Genomic DNA, 13,200 nt, shown 5'->3' with positions numbered 1-13,200 from the left:
TCTGACATGGGGTAATATTGTTTATCAGGTCAAGATCTATCTGCCCTGAAATTTTCAGATGAATCAGACAACCCGTTGTTGGGTTGCTGCCCCTGCATTGGTAATTTTAAGGAAATTTTGCTGTTTTTGGTTATTATCTTGAATATTATTATAGATAGAGATAAACTGTAAACAGGAATAATGTTCAGCAAAGTAAGATTTACAAATAAGTCAACATGACGGAAATGGTCAGTTGACCCCTTTAGGAGTAATTGCCCTTTATAGTAAATTTTTAACCATTTTTCGTAAATCTTAGTTATCTTTTACAAAAATCTTCTCCTCTGAAACTACTGGTCCAAATACTTTCAAACTTTAACTGAATGTTCCTTAGGGTATCTTATTTATAAATTGTATCCGAAGATTTGATCTATCAACAAACATGGTCGCCATTGCTAAAAATAGAACATAGGGGTCAAATGCAGTTTTTGGCTTATAACTCAAAAACCAAAGCATTTAGAGCAAATCTGACATGGGGTAATATTGTTTATCAGGTCAAGATCTATCTGCCCTGAAATTTTCAGATGAATCAGACAACCCGTTGTTGGGTTGCTGCCCCTGAATTGGTAATTTTAAGGAAATTTTGCTGTTTTTGGTTATTATCTTGAATATTATTATAGATAGAGATAAACTGTAAACAGGAATAATGTTCAGCAAAGTAAGATTTACAAATAAGTCAACATGACGGAAATGGTCAGTTGACCCCTTTAGGAGTTATTGCCCTTTATAGTAAATTTTTAACCATTTTTCGTAAATCTTAGTTATCTTTTACAAAAATCTTCTCCTCTGAAACTACTGGGCCAAATACTTTCAAACTTTAACTGAATGTTCCTTAGGGTATCTTATTTATAAATTGTATCCGAAGATTTGATCTATCAACAAACATGGTCGCCATTGCTAAAAATAGAACATAGGGGTCAAATGCAGTTTTTGGCTTATAACTCAAAAACCAAAGCATTTAGAGCAAATCTGACATGGGGTAATATTGTTTATCAGGTCAAGATCTATCTGCCCTGAAATTTTCAGATGAATCAGACAACCCGTTGTTGGGTTGCTGCCCCTGAATTGGTAATTTTAAGGAAATTTTGCTGTTTTTGGTTATTATCTTGAATATTATTATAGATAGAGATAAACTGTAAACAGGAATAATGTTCAGCAAAGTAAGATTTACAAATAAGTCAACATGACGGAAATGGTCAGTTGACCCCTTTAGGAGTTATTGCCCTTTATAGTAAATTTTTAACCATTTTTCGTAAATCTTAGTTATCTTTTACAAAAATCTTCTCCTCTGAAACTACTGGGCCAAATACTTTCAAACTTTAACTGAATGTTCCTTAGGGTATCTTATTTATAAATTGTATCCGAAGATTTGATCTATCAACAAACATGGTCGCCATTGCTAAAAATAGAACATAGGGGTCAAATGCAGTTTTTGGCTTATAACTCAAAAACCAAAGCATTTAGAGCAAATCTGACATGGGGTAATATTGTTTATCAGGTCAAGATCTATCTGCCCTGAAATTTTCAGATGAATCAGACAACCCGTTGTTGGGTTGCTGCCCCTGAATTGGTAATTTTAAGGAAATTTTGCTGTTTTTGGTTATTATCTTGAATATTATTATAGATAGAGATAAACTGTAAACAGGAATAATGTTCAGCAAAGTAAGATTTACAAATAAGTCAACATGACGGAAATGGTCAGTTGACCCCTTTAGGAGTTATTGCCCTTTATAGTAAATTTTTAACCATTTTTCGTAAATCTTAGTTATCTTTTACAAAAATCTTCTCCTCTGAAACTACTGGGCAAAATACTTTCAAACTTTAACTGAATGTTCCTTAGGGTATCTAGTTTGTAAATTGTATCCGAAGTTATGATCTATCAACAAACATGGTCGCCATTGCTAAAAATAGAACATAGGGGTCAAATGCAGTTTTTGGCTTATAACTCAAAAACCAAAGCATTTAGAGCAAATCTGACCTGGAGCTATATTGTTTATCAGGTCAAGATCTATCTGCCCTGAAAGTTTCAGATGAATCAGACAACTTGTTGTTTGGTTGCTGCCCCTGAATTGATAATTTTAAGGAAATTTTGCTGTTTTTGGTTATTATCTTGAATATTATTATAGATAGAGATAAACTGTAAACAGCAATAATGTTCAGCAAAGTAAGATTTACAAATAAGTCAAATGACGGAAATGGTCAGTTGACCCCTTTAGGAGTTATTGCCCTTTATAGTCAATTTTTAACCATTTTTCGTAAATCTTAGTTATCTTTTACAAAATTCTTCTCCTCTGAAACTACTGGGCCAAATACTTCCAAACTTTAACTGAATGTTCCTTAGGGTATCTAGTTTGTAAATTGTATCCGAAGTTATGATCTATCAACAAACATGGTTGCCATTGCTAAAAATAGAACATAGGGGTCAAATGCAGTTTTTGGCTTATAACTCAAAAACCAAAGCATTTAGAGCAAATCTGACCTGGGGTTATTTGTTTATCAGGTCAAGATCTACAATGTATCTGCCCTGAAATTTTCAGATGAATCAGACAACCTGTTGTTGGGTTGCTGCCCCTGAATTGATAATTTTAAGGAAATTTTGCTGTTTTTGTTTATTATCTTGAATATAATTATAGATAGAAATAAACTGTCAACAGCAATGATGTTCAGCAAAGTAAGATCTTCAATTAAGTCAATTTGACCAAAATTGTCAATTGACCCCTTAAGGAGTTATTGCCCTTTAAGGACTTTTTTCGCAATTTGTTCATCATGTTGACTTACTTTAAAAAATCTTCTCCTTTGAAACTGCTGTATCAATTTCAGCCAAACTTAGGCTAAATGAGTTTCAGAGTATTTAGTATAAATTTTATATTTTATTTCCTTGTATGTCAAGAAACATAGCTACTATGGCTAAAATAGAACATAGGAGAAAATGATTATTTTTTTTGGCTTTTGAAGAAAATAGGACGATCCAAAAAACATTTAAATAAATTGAAAAGCCAAAATAATCATTGATGAGAGATTTAACCAAAAGAATTAAGGTGAGCGATTCAGGCTCTTGAGAGCCTCTTGTTATAAATAGTGTTCAGTTGCTTCAGCGTCTCCACAAACACAATGTTGCAATACGTACATTACCTTATCGGTATTCGGAGGAAGCTTTCAAAATGCTTTTCAACTTCGTACTTTTTTTTACATTTGAAACAATTTTGATTCGACAGGGCCAATATGGAAAAGACATGTTATAATTTATTTATCACATATTTAAGTTTTGCAGGAAAGAGGGAAAAAGCGCCTCGAGGCCGATATGAGAGTCTCGGGATGATACCAGGGCTAATATGAAAAAGCTCCGTGTTGAAGGCCGTACATTGACCTATAATGGTTTGCTTCTATAAATTGTTATTTGGATGGAGAGTTGTCTCATTGGCACTCACACCACATCTTCCTATATCTATGTTATAATCTATTGATCACATATTTAAGTTTTGCAAGAATTAGTTCAATTATAATAGTTTAATGAAACAAAACAGGTAAATCATTTCCAAATTTACTTTTTATCATTTACTCCATATAAATTTATTGTCATATTTCCACTTATTTTAGAATATGGTAATACACAAACGCAAGAATTTTGGAATATGGCAGTACACAAATGGGAAACTTTTGCACCGTCATTGTTCGCCATCGTCGTTAAGGACGAAATGGCGTCACGTCATTTAGAGGGCACAATATCAATATACTCTTGTTTGCCCCGGGCAATTTTAAGGTTATTGCAAATGCAAAACCTAAGGTATTCATAACTTATATGTGATAATATAGCTTATCACATATTTTGTACTGATATATACGTTAAACATCCGGTAACCTGTCAATCAAAGACTATTTGTAAACAAGTTGCTAAAAAATATGTGATAAATAGATTATTACATGTCATTTTTCATATGGTCCATGGTATCAGACCACGACCCATATCAAGCCTTCGGGCTAAAGCCCTCTGGCTTGATATGGGAGTCTAGGGCTGACACCTGGGACATATGGAAAATGTCATGTAATAATCTATAAACATTTACCTGACGATATCAGTATTTTGGTATTTAGTCAAATCTTAACCGAAGTTTGTAACACAATTAGTATTCCAAAATTTATAAAATGTAAACAATATGTCGAAATGTTTAGGCTTTAAATAAATATCTGTTTGGATAAGTTAACGCAAGCACACGAGGTGTATAGTGTCTTATACGATGACAGGTTTGTAATGTGGTTATATTGATATTTTAAAATTTTCCTTTAAGAAAGCGTTCAAAAATGTACAGGTAATTAATTTGATTGCTATGTCATTTGTATACAAATATTCCATTGAACTATGTACAATTTCATAAAGTCAATGTGTTGATTGTCTACCTTGAACAGGGTTATGATTTTATTTTTAGTTTATATTGAATTTTAAATCGTTACAACATCAGTAAATGTTCTAGATACTGGCATTTTTCATTAGTTTATCTAAGACATTTATGTATATCTATAATTTCTTTTATTTGTTTTGAAATGATTAAAATTAAAATATACCAATATAAAGGATTATTTAAGGGACTGTTCAATATTTACCAGATGGATTTTCTGGTGCATTCTTAATATTGTTTCATTAAAAAAGTTAATGCTCATCCTTTTAAATTCTGAACAAAATTCCTTTTCTATTTTAAAGTTTTTATTTTTTTTTGTCTTGAAATCAAAGAATAGAACTTTGTGTTAATACAAAATTTAAAATGTGCTAGGTAATTCCTATATGCATATTTTTATGTGTGTATCAGAACCATACCTTTTGTTGTTTTTTAAAACCAGTATGAATATACATGTACAGATTTGATTTTATATGTGCAGCCTCAAATACAATATTGGTTTAAAATAAAGGAAATAATTTAAATTAAGGGACAATATCTCTTGGATTAGTAAACTTATCATATGCTGAATTAAAAATTATTGTCCTAATAACAGAGAATGTTTTTAGTTCAAATATCAATGTCCCTTGATCTATTCTACTTTTCAAAAAGAAAAAAATTGTCTGTTTAAGCAGACATGTTTTTGACTATGATGCACCCTTTTTTGACTATTAATTAATTCCCTAGAATTGACAGCTAAACACCAAACAATAAACAAACTATCAAACAACCTCTCATTCTGTAAGGTCAATATATATATGAGATAGCTGTACAGTTATATGAAAATCTAAGTTGATTTGAAAAAGTTATAAGTTTTTTTTAAAGGTGACCATATGAATTTAATCTAAACTTAAAATTGTAGCTTTTTTTAACATATTAACTAAATCCATAAAAATGACAGCAAAAACACAAAGTCCTAAACAGCCTGACATTCAGTGAGATCAATATAAAAATGATATAGCAGTAAAATTTTATGAAAATGCAAGTTGATTGGAAAAAGTTATGAAAAAATTTAAAGATGACTATCTTGAATAAGCCAAAACTGAAAATTTGATTGTTTTTTTTAAACCTAGTTATTAAGGATCACTCCACCTAAGAATCATGCAAAATGAAGAAAAAGTGATTTACCCTATGTAACCAATATGCTTCATATTTGGTTATGTGACACATTTTGAGTAAAAATTAACATATTTTCAACCATAATTGTTAATGCCTACTATTAATGTCATTTATACCCTAATAAAAATTCAGATGGGCATGTTTTTCTCACTATATAAGCATTGGAAATATGATGGATGCTATAACATATATCTGCCGTGATCAGGCGAGTTGAAGTAAACCATTTAGCATTTTAGAAAATATGGAATCTCCCAAACAACATATCAAAAAATTATATTTGTAGGCTGTTATCAAAAAAAAATTATTTTCATTTTAAATTAACCGCTTTTTCTAACTATTTCAAGATAGACAACTCTTGTTGAACTTCAAAACAAGTAAAACAAAATATTTCATAATGTATTCTGCATTTTTTATAAAACTGCAATTATCAGTGTTGAGAAATTAATAATTTAGTTAAGATTCATTGTTTATTGCGTTAAATTAGATAGAAAAATCATTTTTATTGATGATTTTTGTCCAGTGCATCGTGTCTTGTAAACAACTTATCACTTCCGGTTCTGCTTCACAACATGTGGGGGCAAATTTACGATGTTGTTTATCATACAATATACAGCTGTCATCAACGAAATTCTAATAGTGTTTATTCCTTATATATCTCTAAAGACAACTGAAGCTAAGTTTGTATCACAGAAATGTATAATATCATTTGAAATTAACTTTTGAAAAGTATCGCTCTTCACAAGAATATGAAGAAATAACAACTGAAGAAAGCAGACTTGTTTATAGTGTTATCCCACAGGGAATGGATGTTTACTACTTATATTTCACTCAGAGTTTATACAGCACACTGTTACAAACTCGATATAGAGTTTCAACAGGGTAATTAAAATTTACAAATGGAAACTTGACGAGGATTGAAGACAAAATACAGACAGTCAGAGGCCTTTTCAATGCCAAATGCAAAATACTTCTCAAAGTTGAAAGTGGTAGGTTTAACAATATGAGTACTTAATTTATTAAATGTGAAATAAAAGTACATTTATCAAATAGGATATTTTATTTTTTTGGAAAGGGGGAGGGGCAATGACACAATTTAGTACATATATGTTTAGTGGCGGATCCAGGAATTTTCATAAGTGGGGGCCTACTGACTGACCTAAGAGGGGGCCCGCTCCAGTCACGCTTCAGTGATTTCCTATAAGCAACCAATTTTTTTCCCAAAAAGAGGGGGCCCGGCCCCCCCCCTAAATCCGCCTCTGATGTGTTCAAGTGTTTACAGCTGGGTTCCATGTACATGTACGTGACCAATAGCTTTCAAGTTGCTGGTCCTAGTGAACTGCTAGACATGAAGTCATGACAGTTACCCTGTTTAGTTAAATTATTTATTTTAATTTTATTAATATTAAATAAACCTAAATATTTGAAATATCCATGATATCCAAATTTATGAATATTTGGAATGATTGCCGTTGGCCCTGATTCACGTTTGCCCCAGTACAATGTAGTACCTGTTTGCCCCAGTGTCCATTTGCCCTGATTTTGATTTTTTTTTTCCAAAATATTTTTTAGTTTGGACTTTCTTTGTTTATTATGACTATCATCATTGATCATATGCATGTGTACAGTATATGTTGAAATTTTGTTGAAAAATTACCCTCATAATTGTATAGCCTATTAACAAATTTATTATTTCTCCTTTGATTTGTTATGTCATTGATCAATAATTGATCAAAAACAAGCCATCAACTTTTAAATATTTCCATGATACAGTTTTCATAAATTTTTTAAAGAATAAAACATCTTTATTTAACTTCAATGCCCTCAATACTTTATTTTTTTAGTAGGGCGAACAGACTCTATGGGCGAATAAACCCAAGGTGAACATGTTATTAGGGCGAACGAACCCAATAGCAATGAAAGCATTCTTTATTACCATGATGCATGCAACTGAACAGGTAGACATGCTAGAGATCAATTGACAGTCACATACTTTCTATGTTTCTTTCATTAACACTATACATCCTTCAACAATGAGTTAATCCGTACTGTGTACATACATGTACATGTAGTATTGTAAGATCTAAATAACCCAGAAACATGAGAAATAACAAATGTAAAGCATTCCAAACAGAAAACTATTAAACAGTCTGATTTATATCCAATTTTTTTATATATAAGAAACAAATGCTGGTATGATATATACATGATAATCATAAAAATAAAATTGAGAATGAAAATGGGGAATGTGTCAAAGAGACAACAACCCGACCGTAGAAAAAAATACAGCAGAAGGTCATGTATCTATATATATATACAACATTTAGTTAGTACATGTACATATGTACATAAACAAAGGACAACCACATGTACAGCATTATATGTATTACAGACTCTTAAGGCTGCTTTTATTATGTTTAAAGGATTTATATGTCATTGTCTATGTAAGTGTGTAATTTGCACGAAACTTTCAGAAATCTTCAATTTCAATTTCAATATCTTGATTACTACATGTACATGTTTGTCATGATGCCTTTGCATTGTGAAACTATTTTTCTTATAATTACACCTTATGTAAAAATCCTGGATTTTGATTAGTTGATGGCCAGTGTATTTTTCACCAATTTTCTATTATTAAATGAAAATTGTTCATTATTTGCCAAAAAATACTCTATCAGACAGAACGTTTGTAATGTCACGATCATCAATGCATTTTTAAACAAGAACATTCAGTGTAATTAAACAGATATACATGTAGCATGTTCTTGAGAATGAATTTCCATCGCCTTACGGCTCGTAAAATTTAACATTCTCTCGACTGGTATTTTTTGCAAATACCCCTCCTTAACATGATACAGTATACAAATGTATCTGTTAAATATGTCAGAATGAGCAATTGAAATTATACATACATTGTCTTTACTGTATTTTTGTTTGTTATACATGTATATTTACTTCTTTTCCTATTCCTAGTTAAGCCAATATGATATACAACATATGTTTTGAGAAAAGGTATGAAGGTTAAAATTGAGAATGCAAATTGTGAGTGTGTCAATGAGACAACAACCCGACCATAGACGCATGATAGAATAGACAGGTCACCAGTAGGTCTTCAATGCAGTGATAAATTTTTGCACCCAGAGGTGTCCTTCAACTGGCCCCTAAATAAATACAAATGTATATACAATACTAGTTCAGTGATAATGAAAGCCATACTAAACTCCATATTCAATATTTTTTTTTTTTTGTTTAGCTTAATTTAATATTTATTATCAATCTGTTTTTAAGGTACCTTCTACCAGTCATCCAGCGTCATTCAAAGTTACTAAAGCTGAAATTGAAACCTTGAAGAAAGTGATACATTGTATACATGGTAATTAACCAATAGAAAATATTTTTTTAAATATATTTTTATATCAGACAACTTACATATAGTTGTCAAAACAAATAGAGAACTGTTAGTAGATTGTGCCACTTTTATTCTCTTGTTCATATTTTTGAAGCCTTTTTTCAACTGAACTAGTACTGATCCTTTTGATTTCTATACACACATTGTAAAAGTTTATTAGATTATAACTAGGCTGAAAAAGTTCAATTTCATTGATATGAAACTTTAACCAATATATACACGTACAAATGTACATTTTTTACATATACATTGTATATATCATTTGTTACTCTATATCATATATGTATAAGGTGAATGATGTGCTTGTTACTTTGGATAGAGTCTTATGAAATGGTGAAAATCGATGTATCCTGGTACACAGATTTGTCAATAGATGAAAACTTAAAATTAGCAGAACCAATTATAATACTAATACATACATGTACATTACAACAACACTTTAAAGAGCCAATTTCTTTTTTGAAAACTTGGATCAGATAAATATAGAAAAATATATATACTTTTTATCAAATCTATTCATAACTGCTGAGTCCGACTGTCTTCTTTCACTTTTTCCTCTCCCAAAGCAATTAATCAAATTTAACTGTTTCAAGTTTCGATGTCAAATGCTTGTTTTAGTAAACAGGCGTTTATAAGTATGACATTTGATTTCTATGATTCTTATTCTTACAATAATTTTAAACATGATCATTCATGTACCATTATTATAATATTTTCATTTCTGTTTTGTAGATTTTCTAGAGGAACTACAAATTAGATACATAACAGACATAGAGCTATCACAGACACAGTACATATAATGTATTGGAAGCAGCATTTTATAAGATATCAATAAGACAGTGGAAATACTACATTGTACTCTTTTGGATGAATTATAGCCTAAGAAGATCTGATCTTACATTAAGGACTGGGCCATACATTTTTTGCCCTAACCCTACAAGTGGGTTGTTTAGAAAGGACTGAATTGGCTTGTGTGTCTGCATCTCTAAAGAAAAAGACTTGATTGACTATCTGTAAAAACAAAAAAATTATAGAATAATAAAGAAAAAATTGCTAACTGATTTTTCTATTTCCTTTGAAAATAGAGCTCTATATATGTGAGACTTAAATATTTACTGATAACTATCTGGCTGCAGCAGTGTAAACTATTTGTAAAAACATGATAAAGCTTTATATTTTAGAGGGGAGAAGACATGGATGCTTCAAACCTTTTATGCAGATACCTTATGCTAAGAAGTTTCCTTTTGTAAGGTGTCCCTTTTCCTATACAACATTTTCATGTTTCAACAAAACCATAAAAATATACCTACCAGGTAGTTTGATCTGCTCTTGACCTCATTTTCATGATTCATTGGTCAATGTTAAGTTTTGTGTTTGGTATGTTTTTCAATACCATAAGCAGAACAGGATATAACTGCTTTAGTGTACTGAAGTGAACAATTGTAAGGTGTACATGTCTGTCTGACCTTCACCGCAATGGCTAATTGTCAAGTATCTTTAGAAAATGTTTAGTTGATGAGATACATGTATATTCTGAGCAAACAATTTGTTGTCCTTTTTAGAAACAGTGTTGAACTATATCTTGAACCATTACAGTTACTACTATATTGATATGGATCATACACCCCTATTCTTATCCAAATTTCAAATTGAATTCTTTAGAAAAAAATAAGAAATAAGTTCCATTATTTAATGATTTAAAGGCTATTCCTTGCACTACAAACATATCTGAAAAGCTTTCATTGATTAAATATAGAGCTTAACTGTCAGAGTTAACATCCAGATTAATTCTAGGAAAAGTGGGGGGGACAAATATCTTCAAAGTGTTGTTTGAAAGATATAAGTTAAGCATCAATATTTAATATTTTTGCTCCTTACAATGATTAGGTACAAAAAATGATAGTTTGAACAAATAATGTTTAAGTGATTTTAATCGGAAATTATGGCATTAATCTAGGCATTCGTCTCCATGATGACCAAATTTCCTTCTCAACTTTATTTCATTATTTTGAATAATTTGTTAATACAATGTATAACATGGAGAAAAAATTAAAAAAATTAAATGTTTCATTAAAATTTTATCATTTTAAAGCATACCAGTAACTGGTTTCTTTACTTTGTTTCAATATTTAGGTGTTATACATGCAAAAAAGACACAATCAAATGAAATGTGCTATAAATACATGAAAATAATTTAGCTAATTGTAAGAAAAAAAATGCCCCCCCAAAAAAAAATGAGACAAAAAAAACTTTTTTTTCTGAAAAATCTAAAGGAGGCTACAAATGATTATTTTTGATATGTTATAGAAAAAGGTCAAATGAACAAATGCAAACAAACAGATTATCAATAGGACCCTGCTCTTGGAAGAAAATAGAATTTGAAAAACGTAATTTTCACTCCTTTTGAGAAATGAAAAACTGCAACAATTGGTTGCCATGGAAACAAGAGTTGCCATAGTTGCAACTTCGGGTAATCAACTTTAATTTTTAGAACAAATGTGAAACTATGATAACACATATTTGTTTTATCCAAATTAATTAGCAGTTTATAAGAAAATCTGTGATGAAAAACAGAAAATTTTGAGGTTTTAGGACTGAAATTAAAGGGTTGTTATGGTGCCATCGTAACCATAGCAACCAAATGTACAACACATGTGTTATTGTTATTTTTTTTAAATTCTCATCAAAATAGAACATATGAAGCCCAAAAAAGTCAATTTGACAACTATCACTGTATCACCCTCTGCATGATTCTTAGGTGGAGCCATACTTAAATCCATAAGAATGACAGCAATACACCAAACTACCAAACAACTTGGCATTCTATAAAATCAATATATAAATGGAATATCTGTAAAGTTTAATGAAAATCCATGCTGATTTGAAAAAGTTATGAAAAAATTTAAAGATGACTATCTTGAATTAGCCAAACCTGAGAATTTGAGTTTTTTTTTAAACCTTTTTATTACATCTGTAAGAATGACAGCAATACACCAAGCTACCAGTTAACTTGGTATTCTGTAAGATCAATATGTGTATGCAATAACTGTAGAGTTTTATGAAAATTCATGTTCTTTTTTGCCCCGGGCAATTTTAAGGTTATTGCAAATGCAAAACCTTAGGTATTCATAACACATATGTGATAATATAGGTTATCACATATTTTGTACTAATATGTACGTTATTGCATGGTCAATTATAGCTGGAAGTAAAGGTTGGTTATCAGCCCTCGAAATCCATATCAAGCCCCAGAGTTTAACTTCCGGTAACCTGTCAATCAAAGACTATTTGTAAACAAGTTGCTTAAAAATATGTGATAAGTAGATTATTACCGGTGTAATTTTTCATATGGTCCATGGTATCAGCCTACGACCCATATCAAGCCTTCGGGAAAAGCCCTCTGGCTTGATATGGGAGTCTAGGGCTGATACCTGGGCCATATGGAAAATGCCGTGTAATAATCTATAAATATTTATCTGACGATATCAGTATTTTGGTATTTAGTCAAATCTTAACCGAAGTTTGTGACACAATTAGTATTCCAAAATTTATAAAATGTAAACAATATGTCGAAATGTTTAGGCTTTAAATAAATATCTGTTTGGATAAGTTAACGCAAGCACACGAGGTGTATAGTGTCTTATACGATGACAGGTTTGTAATGTGGTTATATTGATATTTTAAAATTTTCCTTTAAGAAAGCGTTCAAAAATGTACAGCTAATTAATTTGATTGCTATGTCATTTGTATACAAATATTCCATTGAACTATGTACAATTTCATAAAGTCAATGTGTTGATTGTCTACCTTGAACAGGGTTATGATTTTATTTTTAGTTTGTTTTGAATTTTAAATCGTTACAACATCAGTAAATGTACTAGATACTGGCATTTTTTATTAGTTTATCTAAGACATTTATGTATATCTATAATTTCTTTTATTTGTTTTGAAATGTTTAAAATCAATATATACCAATATAAAGAATTATTTGAGGGACCGTTCAATATTTACCAGATGGATTGTCTGGTGCATTCTTAATATTGTTTCATTAAAAAAGTTAATGCTCATCCTTTTAAATTCTGAACAAAATTCCTTTTCTATTTTAAAGTTTTTATTTTTTTTTGTCTTGAAATCAAAGAATAGAACTTTGTGTTAATACAAAATTTAAAATGTGCTAGGTAATTCCTATATGCATATTTTTATGTGTGT

The 13,200-nt window shown here is 30.5% G+C and overlaps 1 long non-coding RNA gene across 1 annotated transcript; it reads left to right on the top strand.

Annotated features, from left to right (window-relative positions):
* Positions 1-6,126: 6,126 nt before the first annotated feature.
* Positions 6,127-10,164, top strand: LOC134718826 (uncharacterized). The gene is made up of 3 exons (XR_010107457.1): positions 6,127-6,571; positions 8,871-8,955; positions 9,724-10,164. It is a non-coding gene; the product is annotated as an uncharacterized LOC134718826 (long non-coding RNA).
* Positions 10,165-13,200: the final 3,036 nt, after the last annotated feature.

This window comes from Mytilus trossulus, chromosome 5 (assembly GCF_036588685.1).
Source record: "Mytilus trossulus isolate FHL-02 chromosome 5, PNRI_Mtr1.1.1.hap1, whole genome shotgun sequence".
Lineage (NCBI taxonomy): Eukaryota > Metazoa > Mollusca > Bivalvia > Mytilida > Mytilidae > Mytilus > Mytilus trossulus.
Note: the sequence above shows the minus strand (reverse complement) of the source record. Positions and strands in the feature narration are given on the sequence as shown.